Below are 12,989 nucleotides of genomic sequence, written 5' to 3' on the forward strand. Positions count from 1 at the left end.
GACTCGGATTTTATAAAAATTTCGACAGCATCTCCCCTAAAACTTGGACTTTTGCCACCCGGTTCGGGTCCCCACTAAACCGTTTCTCATTTCTTTTCAACAGCTCAAAACCAGAAATCAATTCAAAGCAAGCTAAATCCAACAGTCGCCTCAATGGCATATCTCAAGGAAACCATTTCAAAATCAGCTCAATATCAACTGATTTAACTCATTTCCAAAGCTTTAAAGAAACGGCTCACTAACAAATCATTTGTCCAAAACCGAGTCGATTAAAGTAAACCAGGCTAAATTCAAAAGTGCATTCGACTTCTCCAATCATCAAAATAATTAACTCAAATCAAATCAATCCTCAACGGATTAAACTTAGATTTCAAATCTTTAAAGAATCAACTTCAAACATTACAATTCACAAAGCCGCACAACAATTCAGCCAAACCAACATCCATAATCATTCGAGTCAACCAAATAATACATAAAGCAGATACAATCACCAAATACTCAATATCTCACATCAGTATCCATATGTAATAATTCCAATACATAAAACATAGTTTTTGGAAAGCGCCCCTACCTCAAAACGCAAATCCATAACTCAAACGCGCCAAAAAGTCCTTTCCGCCTCGACCCGAAATCCATAACCACAATTCCGGCAGCCAAAACCTCAGCTTCCAGTCACGTTCGCAATAACCATAGCAACACTAATCGTAACATACAATAATCAGGACTCTACCCCACGTTATCAAAACTCGTATTCATTAACCGAACACAACAGAATACTAACGCGAGATCATTCGAAACATAATTTCTTACCGAAACAACACAATGAGGCAACTACGATTTCGAACCGGCCCGGCAACAGCTCCGGCGGCGGCCAGAAGCTCCGGCGGATCAACTGGAAGAGCCGTACAGCATCAAAACCTTCTCGAAACTCAAAATGACCGAAGCCACAAATTTAAAACCCTTACCGGCAAAGTTCTCCAGCGACGGCAGTGAAGTTTTGGGCGGTAGGAGCGGCGACTTGAACGGCACCCAGGAGCTGGCAGCAGCGGCAAAGCCTTGGAACAACCCCAACCAGCTCCATTAACGGCGAACTGAACCATTTCTGATGGCGGCGCTCAAGAATGTCAGCGACGACAATGACAGCACAGGCAGCGGCGGCGGCACGGTGCTTCTGGCAGCGTCCACCTCCCTCGCGCGTCTCTGCTTTGGTGATGGCTGAAGGACGACGACACGGCTCCACGGCGAGGAGCAACCGCGGCCACAGATAAGCCCCGCGAAGACGGCGGCGGATGCAAGGCTACCTCGCGACGGCGCCTGCACGAGGGTGACAGCAACTGGAGTCTGAACGGCGGCGAGTTGAACGCGGATTCTGGGTCGCGCAGCAGCTTCTCCGGCGCTTCTCCTGGACGACCGTGGTGGCGCGATCCTCTCCCTCTCGTATCTGTTTGCTCGCTCACTCGCCCTCCCTGATGCAACATGGCGGCGCGGCGGCAGTGACGCCCGCCGGCGCCGTGCTTCCTCCCTTTCCCTCATCTCTCTCAGAAGTTCTCCTCCCCTGTTTTGTGTGCGTGCTTTTCATTTTGGGGGGGGGGGGGAAGAAGGGGCTTGCGGCTGCTACTGCAGCTTCTGATGGGAAACGGTAATGGGTTAGGGTTTTTAGGGTTAGGATTTTATTTTCAAAAATTAGGGTTAGGGGCATTTTAGTAATTTCACTTAAAAATAGGGATAATATAGTAATTAGAAATAAATTCTAATCCATTAATAATAATGTATAAAAATACTATTTGCTCATCAATTTCATAAATTATTTTCAATAAAATGTCCCCACCAAATAATAAGAAATAATATACTTATTTTCTTCATTTTCCAAAATAGTAATATCAATATTCTAAAATATTAATCATTTAGTCCAAAATCATATAAAAAAATCCTTTTTATTTCACAACTACCAACTATATGATTTAAATATATAAAAATAATCCAATAATTGTAAAATTGGATAATACCCATAACTTATCTCAAATTCAATAAATCAAAACTTGCCTTAATTATTTTTAATAAAATAATCTCTGAAATTAAGGCTATAAATAACTGTAGGATTTGAGACTTGATCATAATAAGACTTTTCAAAGATTCTGGGTCTTACATTCTACCCACCTTATAAAAATTTTTGCCCTCGAAAATTGATACAAAATGAAAGAAATTCCATAACAGTTCACCCTTGAACACATTCAAGGAAGAAGCAAAATATCTCAAAATATAATCATATATACGATTTTCAAATATTTTGATTGTCATAAACATAAGGATGTAAAGGTAGGAGTGTGATTGCAAAGCAAACGTTACAAGGTAGGCTCAATGCAAAAGATAACATGGGTCAATCATGTGATAGAAGGGCAAGGTATCAAAGGCTATAAAACAGGATGGAGTTAAAACGACGTGCCCAACATCCGCACACTAATCTCATATCAACCTCAAAGCTTCAACTTTCCAACTCCATCAAGCACTTTACAATCCTCATATCCGATCATAAGCCAGACAACTGCAAGCCCGTTCGCAAGGAACGAAACACCCAAAATTCATAACGTTGCACACCTACCGCTTCAACTTCCGTATACACATATCACGTCTTAAAGAACTAACGCATCGCGTTACTACGTCTACAAGTCGCACGTGATATCAAAACAATTCTCGAGTCTACTCAAAAGAATACAAGACTCAGAAAGGAGAGACAAATGTCAAAGATATTACCCATATGTTTGAAAGAGCGTATGCAATACCAGGTAAGCCAAGATGCTCAAGCAGCGAAGTTTGCCAAAAGTAAATCAATTGACAACTTCGAAGACAACCTTGGATCAAAAAAAGTCCAATAGGATCAATAAGAAGAAAATCAGCGCATTATTTTGAAACAAATTCAAGCTGAGTCGAAAAAGTATGAGGTCTACAGAAAAGAATATCCCAGACCCAAGACAAAACTCATAGAACTCAAGAGCACGATTAGAAATACTCCCGAACACATTGTTCATAAAAGAATCGAAAACTTGCGGAAAAATCACTTCGCGGTTTAGAAGAAAGTTAAGTAATAAACATTCTTCAACAGAGTAACAAAAGCATAAACGTGGCTTTGCTGTAATACAATTTCATGTCGAAACAGATCATGTAGAATTTTTTTTTTAAAAAAACAAACCCTACGCAGGTTTGGTTAAGAGCAGAAATATTTCCTCAAATATTTTAGAAAGATAGTCAGGCGCACAATCTTAACCAAAAGTAGTTCAGAAAACCCGGAAGAAAAATCAAATGCTTGTTCATAACTTATCAAAGTCCATATTCAAACAAGCGTGCATAACATTTATAGCAAGGACAAAAGAGAAAGTTAAACTCTATTTAAAAGGAAAATCCGAGGTAGAAGTTTGCTTATAAATTGGTAAAGAAAACAAGTGGTGCATTACATACGAACCGGTTTCCACTAAACAAGGAAGCGTTTCCAAAACCTCATTTAAAATAGCGCACGCCAACTTTAAATTAACTTCGTCAAAATTGAACAATGGTTTCAATCTCAATCAAGCAACAGAAAATAAATTCCGTTTAATAATTCTTCAAAGAGAATTCAAAACTTCTTTAAAAGTTCAAAACAAGACTCACAAGTGTTCTTGAAATCACCATCTTAAAGGGGTATTCAAGAAAATTAGAATGTACTTAAAAAGAATCAAGCCATACAAGAAAGGATCTTAGACCAAAGTAGTTCAAACAATATTCACTAGGCATGAGTCATCAAACAAGCTTTCAATTGATCCAAAAGAATAGAAAAGTCATAGGAAAAGACAACTCAATTATTAGTAATTCCTCAAGGATAAATCTTTGGCTAAAAACTCTTGTAGAGACAATAAGAGGATAAACGATGCACAAATTTTGAAATGAATTAAACTGACTCATATAAGAATTAGATCTACACGAGAGAAAAAACCAAGATCAATGGCATTATTCACAAGATGTAAAAGATCAGTTAAAAACAAGGTCAAACATGACATTCATAGAGATGGAAGATTTAATAGAGAATTTAGTCCGTCCATAGGAAGAAAGCTATGAGTCCAACACTTTCAAAAGAACAACAATGGCATAAACCATGTAGTATGCTAAATCAAACTCCAATCAAAATGAATTAAGTGAAGTTTACCAAACGAAACTCAACCTAAGTAAAAGCAAAAAATTCTTTCTTTCCGGAATCTTGAAGAATAACCAAATACATAATCAAATGAAGATGTCCATTGAAACTATAGTAAAGTTACTAGAAAGTCAAATTGTATTTTAAGTAGGTGCAATTCTATAAACCAGTAAAAGTACGGTCGAAGTATTAGGAGTAAATAATTGTTAAACTGTATAAGAAATCTTCAAAGTTCATATATAGATAAGTATGTATCTAATCAACAGCAATTTTTATAAAAATCTCAAAATCAGCCGTAATCACTGTCAAATAAGAGGAAAACTGAATCAACAAGTTCTCTAAGAATGAACACGGAACCCGGAGTTAAAAGTCACAGCACATTAAGACAAGTTCAAGACTATATCAAAGAATACTTGAATCAAGAAGAACTCAAACAGAGAAAGATAGATACAACAAGGAGTTCAACCAAGCATATGCACTTAAGATCAAACAAGAATGCATATGAATAGGGGAATAGAGTTGAGAAAATCAAACTAATTTTCAAGAAGATTAGCAAACAAGAACTTCAGGTTAGGATATAAAAGAATAGATCGACTCGAATAAAATTCAAGACACACAACTGAATAGCCTCGAGAAATAGTTTTTAACGTTCCCAAAGCCCGCGATTCGCTTTACTCAACTCGTATTTCATCTATGATAACCCATCAGTGCTTTCATATACATAATTCACTAGTATTAAGCCGGCCAAACTTAATACCAAGAATTATGCAATGCAAGACTAACAGCATTAATCAATAGATCGTCATGTGCATAAAGCTCTAATTCTCGTCATTCAAAAAGGCCTAATACATGACAAACACTCAGAGTATGCAACTGAAGCATAGTCAGTCCATTCCTCAGGCTCTACAGAAAGAACTGCTCTGATACCATAATGTAACACCCTAACTACCAAAGCTCACGCTTCCGGCTGTGCGACTCTGATAGGTCGGACATTACGACGACACTTATATTATTTAATACTAAAATATGAGCCTGTTTGAAACTTTAAACCGCAATACCGCTCCCAAAAACTTTCATCCGATAATATACGTCCATAAATACCATACAACTTACAAAACTCATAAAGAGTACATCCATATATATACATAAATATATATAAATAATATTACAAACATAATCCAATACAATTCCTATCCCTCTTACAGAATATTTCAAGATAAAGGCGAGGGTACAAATAATAGTCTAAAGCAATACAGAGCATTTCAACCACAACTAAAAGAACTATTCGTAACTTCTGCGCCCATATCCTGAAAGGGGAAAAATGTAGGGGGGTGAGAACATCATCCTCGAAAGGGTTCTTAGTAGAGGGTTTTTGGGAATTACTGTAATAGGATACATGAAGATAAACCGTACCAGTGATTAATAACCTTCTTATGCCTCTTTTCAAAAACACGGTTTTCAATAAAAGTAAAGTCAAAAATCTTTACTGAAAGAGGAACCATTCAATTCTCAAAACTCAAAAGCCTTTCAAAACGGTTTATCTATGCGGAACCAAAATAGCCTTTCATAATTTTATTCCAAACCAGAAGTACAAAACCGAAATCAACCATCAGTTCATCTCTTTCCAACCACGGCCCTAGGCCCAAACAATCCAACCAACAACCAGTCACCACAAATCCAACAGAGTCCCAGATGCAAACACAGATAGGAAGTTCAAGCACAAACAAACAGTTATTACAAGTAGAACAGTTAGCAATTAATCACATAGGCAAACCAAGTATAATATGCACACCCAACCAATGTCACACAAATGCATATGATGCATGCCTGTCCCTAGTGGCTGATGATATCATCTGTCGGTTATAGAGCCAACCCGACAAGTCCTGGTAGCTAACCATTGGACTGCCCTCTGTCGTGCATCCCCAACTCGAGTTATACTCATCATAAACTTGATCATAATCATGATCCATATCCATCACCCTCACTGGTGAATATTTACGGGGGCGAGCTCATCCGGGCCTTTCACAGTGCCCGGCCACACTTACGACATAGGGTCAACAGAGTATCAAGTCTCGACCCGGAGCACGTGGTGGCTAGCCACTGCTACTACCCAGGGAAACTCGTATCTCAGATAGTGGAAGTGCAACATTCACATTTATCAATGATTCAGCATAAACATGCATTCAATCTCATCCATGGATCAACATCCATCTCAGCCATCCGGCTCGCGGTTCAGTCTAGAACCAGCCAATATTCATATCATACACAGTCATTTCGGCTCACGGTTCAATCCAGAACCAACCAATATGTATAATCATACACAGCCATTCCGGCTCACAACAAAACAGCACTTCCACCATTCAACATCATTAAATTCATAAAGTCGGCATTTAAGCCATAAATCATTTTCTCAATTCATTTCACTTTGAAATCGAGTTTCAACTCTTTTCAGCCCTGGCTTTAGAAATCTCATTTCTCAAATCATCTCATGCTTATAAGCCGAATTTACTCAAAGTGAGTTCCCTTTTTAAAACAAAGCCACTCTCGGCATTCTCTTTCCAAAACTTCCAAAACCATGGCAAGTTAAGGATTTGTTTCACAGTATTCAAAATCATCCATCCAACGATGGGATTTTATAACAAAAGTTTTTCGGCAGAGTCCCAAGTCTTTAGGGGAGAATAATAAAACTCAATTTTGCCAAGTTCATTTAAATTCATTAAAAACTTTGGCTTCCTGATTTGAGTAATAAAATAGAATCTAAGCCAAACCGAGTCACATAATCATTTACTTCTTTCAAAGGCTTTTCCTTTTACTTAAACAAAAACCAGCTTCAACCCCATGAGGGATTCTAAAGCATTTCAACTGCTCAGAAACTGTTTTAGTCTTGCTAAAATTCAAAACTCGAGGAGTACTTAAACCTTTCCGAAAACACTTTAAAATGAGACTTGTCAATAGACACTCGGGTCCTTTCAAAACCATTGAAACTTCTTTAATTGAAAACCCCAAGTCAAATTCGAAGGCATAAACCTTTTTCACATTCCAACGGCCTTAAGGCATAAGTTTCGTTTAAATAAATTGTTCACAAAGGAAATGTAATACCTTTCTTGAGAAACAAGACTAAATCACAGTTTTCTTTTTAATAACTCATTTCAAAGGCATGAATCTTCCTTTTCTTGATAATTCAAATAGAATAGTAGAAGTCTTTAACTCATCATTATTTCAGACAATATTTCAATAAAGACTCGGATTTTATAAAAATTTCGACAGCATCTCCCCTAAAACTTGGACTTTTGCCACCCAGTTCGGGTCCCCACTAAACTGTTTCTCATTTCTTTTCAACAGCTCAAAACCAGAAATCAATTCAAAGCAAGCTAAATCCAACAGTCGCCTCAATGGCATATCTCAAGGAAACCATTTCAAAATCAGCTCAATATCAACTGATTTAACTCATTTCCAAAGCTTTAAAGAAACGGCTCACTAACAAATCATTTGTCCAAAACCGAGTCGATTAAAGTAAACCAGGCTAAATTCAAAAGTGCATTCGACTTCTCCAATCATCAAAATAATTAACTCAAATCAAATCAATCCTCAATGGATTAAACTTAGATTTCAAATCTTTAAAGAATCAACTTCAAACATTACAATTCACAAAGCCGCACAACAATTCAGCCAAACCAACATCCATAATCATTCGAGTCAACCAAATAATACATAAAGCAGATACAATCACCAAATACTCAATATCTCACATCAGTATCCATATGTAATAATTCCAATACATAAAACATAGTTTTTGGAAAGCGCCCCTACCTCAAAACGCAAATCCATAACTCAAACGCGCCAAAAAGTCCTTTTCGCCTCGACCCGAAATCCACAACCACAATTCCGGCAGCCAAAACCTCAGCTTCCAGTCACGTTCGCAATAACCATAGCAACACTAATCGTAACATACAATAATCAGGACTCTACCCCACGTTATCAAAACTCGTATTCATTAACCGAACACAACAGAATACTAACGCGAGATCATTCGAAACATAATTTCTTACCGAAACAACACAATGAGGCAACTACGATTTCGAACCGGCCCGGCAACAGCTCCGGCGGCGGCCAGAAGCTCCGGCGGATCAACTGGAAGAGCCGTACAGCATCAAAACCTTCTCGAAACTCAAAATGACCGAAGCCACAAATTTAAAACCCTTACCGGCAAAGTTCTCCAACGACGGCAGCGAAGTTTTGGGCGGCAGGAGCGGCGACTTGAATGGCACCCAGGAGCTGGCAGCAGCGGCAAAGCCTTGGAACAACCCCAACCAGCTCCATTAACGGCGAACTGAACCATTTCTGATGGCGGCGCTCGAGAATGTCGGCGACAACAACGACAGCACAGGCAGCGGCGGCGGCACGGTGCTTCTGGCAGCGTCCACCTCCCTCGCGCGTCTCTGCTTTGGTGATGGCTGAAGGACGACGACACGGCTCCACGGCGAGGAGCAACCGCGGCCACACATAAGCCCCGCGAAGACGGCGGCGGATGCAAGGCTACCTCGCGACGGCGCCTGCACGAGGGTGACAGCAACTGGAGTCTGAACGGCGGCGAGTTGAAAGCGGATTCTGGGCCGGGCAGCAGCTTCTCCGGCGCTTCTCCTGGACGACCGTGGCGGCGCGATCCTCTCCCTCTCGTGTCTGTTTGCTCGCTCACTGGCCCTCCCTGATGCAACACGGCGGCGCGGCGGCAGTGACGCCCGCCGGCGCCGTGCTTCCTTCCTTTCCCTCATCTCTCTCAGAAGTTCTCCTCCCCTGTTTTGTGTGCGTGCTTTTCATTTTGGGGGGGGGGGGAAGAAGGGGCTTGCGGCTGCTACTGCAGCTTCTGATTGGAAACGGTAATGGGTTAGGGTTTTTAGGGTTAGGATTTTATTTTCAAAAATTAGGGTTAGGGGCATTTTAGTAATTTCACTTAAAAATAGGGATAATATAGTAATTAGAAATAAATTCTAATCCATTAATAATAATGTATAAAAATACTATTTGCTCATCAATTTCATAAATTATTTTTAATAAAATGTCCCCACCAAATAATAAGAAATAATATACTTATTTTCTTCATTTTCCAAAATAGTAATATCAATATTCTAAAATATTAATCATTTAGTCCAAAATCATATAAAAAAATCCTTTTTATTTCACAACTACCAACTATATGATTTAAATATAGAAAATAATCCAATAATTGTAAAATTGGATAATACCCATAACTTATCTCAAATTCAATAAATCAAAACTTGCCTTAATTATCTTTAATAAAATAATCTCTGAAATTAAGGCTATAAATAACTGTAGGATTTGAGACTTGATCATAATAAGACTTTTCAAAGATTCTGGGTCTTACATTCTACCCACCTTATAAAAATTTTTGCCCTCGAAAATTGATACAAAATGAAAGAAATTCCATAACAGTTCACCCTTGAACACATTCAAGGAAGAAGCAAAATATCTCAAAATATAATCATATATACGATTTTCAAATATTTTGATTGTCATAAACATAAGGATGTAAAGGTAGGAGTGTGATTGCAAAGCAAACGTTACAAGGTAGGCTCAATGCAAAAGATAACATGGGTCAATCATGTGATAGAAGGGCAAGGTATCAAAGGCTATAAAACAGGATGGAGTTAAAACGACGTGCCCAACATCCGCACACTAATCTCATATCAACCTCAAAGCTTCAACTTTCCAACTCCATCAAGCACTTTACAATCCTACAGAAGAGAGCATCATCAAGCTTCCTAGACCAGTCCTTTCTTGAAACACTGACGATCTTCTCTAAAATCCTTTTGAGTTCCCTGTTGGAAACTTCAACCTGTCCACTTGTCTGAGGGTGATAAGGGGTTGCCACTTTATGACGGACTCCATATCTCTGCAGAAGAGAGTCCAGCTGTCTGTTACAGAAGTGACTTCCTCCATCACTAATGAGTGTCCTTGGGACACCAAACCGGCTAAAGATATATCTCTGAAGGAAGCTCATTACCACCTTGGCATCATTGGTGGGTAGGGCCACAACTTCCACCCACTTGGACACATAATCTACAGCCACTAGAATATAGTTGTTTGAATGTGAGGGTGGGAAAGGTCCCATGAAATCAATACCCCACACATCAAACAACTCAACCTCAAGGATCTTCTGCTGTGGCATTTCATGGTTGGCAGGGAGATTTGTTGCTTTTTCACATCTGTCACAGTGTTTCACAAATGCTCTTGAGTCTCTGAAGAGAGTCGGCTAGTAAAACCCGCTCTGAAGGACCTTTGTAGCTGTCCTTTCACCACCAAAGTGGCCTCCATACTCAGAACCATGACAGTGCCAAAGAGTCTGCTATTTTTCTTCATCTGGGACACATCTCCGGATGATTCCATCTGAACACCTTTTAAAAAGGTATGGTTCCTCCCAAATGTAGTACTTTGCATCAGTCAATAGCTTCTTCACTTGTTGCCTACTGTACTCCCTTGGAATAAAATTCATGGCCTTATAATTTGCAATGTCTGCAAACCATGGAGCCTGCTGAATGAGGAACAACTGCTCATCCGGAAACGTCTCAGTCACAACTGTGGGTGGTTGTACTCCTGCTTCAGGCTCAATTATGGAGAGATGGTCAGCTACTTGATTCTCTGACCCTTTCCTGTCTTTTATCTCAATATCAAACTCCTGAAGGAGCAACACCCATCTGATTAATCTTGGTTTAGAATCCTCAATAAACTTTTCAATCATATCAGAAAAAATTGAAAGCATACACCTCTGAAAAGTTGCTGGAGCATTGCAAAGTCCAAAAGAAATTCTTCTGTAGGCAAATACTCCAAAGGAGCATGTGAATGCTGTCTTCTCTTGATCTTGAGGGTCTATTGCAATTTGGTTATATCCAGAGTATCCATCTAGAAAGTAATAAAATGCATGACCAGCTAACCTCTCAAGCATCTGATCAATGAAAGGCAAGGGGAAGTGATCCTTCCTTGTAGCAGTGTTGAGCCTCCTGTAGTCTATACACATTCTTTATCCGGTGATTTTTCTTGTAGGAATAAGCTCATTCTCTTCATTCTTGATCATTGTCATCCCTCCTTTCTTGGGAACTACTTGCACAGGACTTACCCAAGGACTGTCAGAAATAAGGTAAATAATACCTGCTTCCCATAGTTTAATTACCTCTTTTTGGACCACCTCTTTCATAGTTGGATTGAGTCTCCTTTGTGGTTGCACAACTGGTTTAGCATCATCTTCAAGGAGGATCTTGTGCATGCACTTAGTTGGACTAATCCCCTTCAAGTCACTAATGGTCCACCCAAGAGCTGTTTTATGGCTCATGAGCATTGAAATAAGCGCCTCTTTCTCTTCAGGTTTCAGGGAGGAGCTAATAATCACTGGATAGGAATCATTTTCACCCAAGAACACATATTTCAGAGAAGGAGGTAAAGGTTTGAGCTCAAGCTTGGGGGCTTTGTCCTCTGCTTTAGGTGTGTAAACTAGTGTCTTCTGGGGTGGTGAATCATCAACTTCAACTAACTCATACTCAGAAATATGATCCAGAATGTCATCAAGTACCTCATCTTTTAGTACTTCTTGAATAAGTGGTTCAACAACATCAATTCTCATACACCCTTTAGAATCATTAGGGTGCTTGAGAGCTTCAAAAACATTAAGGACCACCTGTTCTTCATTGACCCTCAGGGTTAATTCACCCTTTTGCACATCAATCAGAGCTCTAGTTGTAGCTAAAAAGGGTCTACCTAGAATAATAGAGGATTTTACATCCTCTTCCATGTCTAATATAACAAAATCAGCAGGAAAGATAAATGGTCCTACTTTCACAAGTAAATCCTCAACACCCACAGGTAATTTAATAGAAAGATCAGCAAGTTAAAGAGAAATACGAGTGGGTTTTACCTCCTCAATTTGAAGCTTTTTCATCACTGAAAGTGGCATGAGATTGATGCTAGCTCCAAGATCATATAAAGCTCTCTGAATGGTGACATCTCCAATGGTGCAAGGAATCACAAAACTCCCTGGATCTTGCATTTTCTCAGGAAGTTTATGTTGAATAATAGCACTGCATTCCTTGGTTAACACCATGGTTTCTTGCTCCTTCCAATTCCTCTTGTTAGTCAACAATTCTTTCATAAATTTAGCATAGAGTGGTATTTTCTCAAGAGCCTCTGCAAAAGGAATGTTGATCTGTAGCTTCTTGAAGACATCTAAAAATTTAGAGAACTACTTTTCTTTGGAAGCCTTCTGAAGTCTCTGAGGATATGGCATTTTTGGCTTGTATTCAGGAGCCTTTGGCAATGTAGGATACGTGCCTAGAGAGTCAGGGAACGGGTTGTCTGCACGTTTTGGAGGGGCGTGCTCCACTTCTTCCTTTTTCTCCTCTGGAGCTTTCTTTTCAACTAGCTCTTCATTGGCCCTTGTCTCAGAGCCAGCTGTTTTACCATTTCTCAATTGAATAACCTTGCAGTCTTCTCTTGGGTTTACCACTGTATCACCTAGAAATGTACTTGCAGACCTCTCAGGTATTTGCTTGCTCAGTTGGCCCATTTGCACCTCTAAGTTTCTAATGGAGGCTCTGGTTTCCTGCATAAAACTCCTCATCATCTCCCAGTTAGAATCTTCTTGGGATTTAGGGTTTTCCTACTGAGTTGATTGTTGCTGCTGAGACCGAACTTGGCGGTTATTGTGATTGTTCTGTTGGAAGCCGCCCTGAGAATTATTGTTGAAATTCTAAGGTCTCTGAGGTTGGTCCCTCCACCCAAAATTTGGGTGATTTCTCCATCCCTGATTGTATGTCTTAGA

Source organism: Arachis ipaensis, chromosome B3 (genome assembly GCF_059453495.1).
Source record: "Arachis ipaensis isolate K30076 ecotype BB chromosome B3, ASM5945349v1, whole genome shotgun sequence".
NCBI classification, from domain to species: Eukaryota; Viridiplantae; Streptophyta; class Magnoliopsida; order Fabales; family Fabaceae; genus Arachis; species Arachis ipaensis.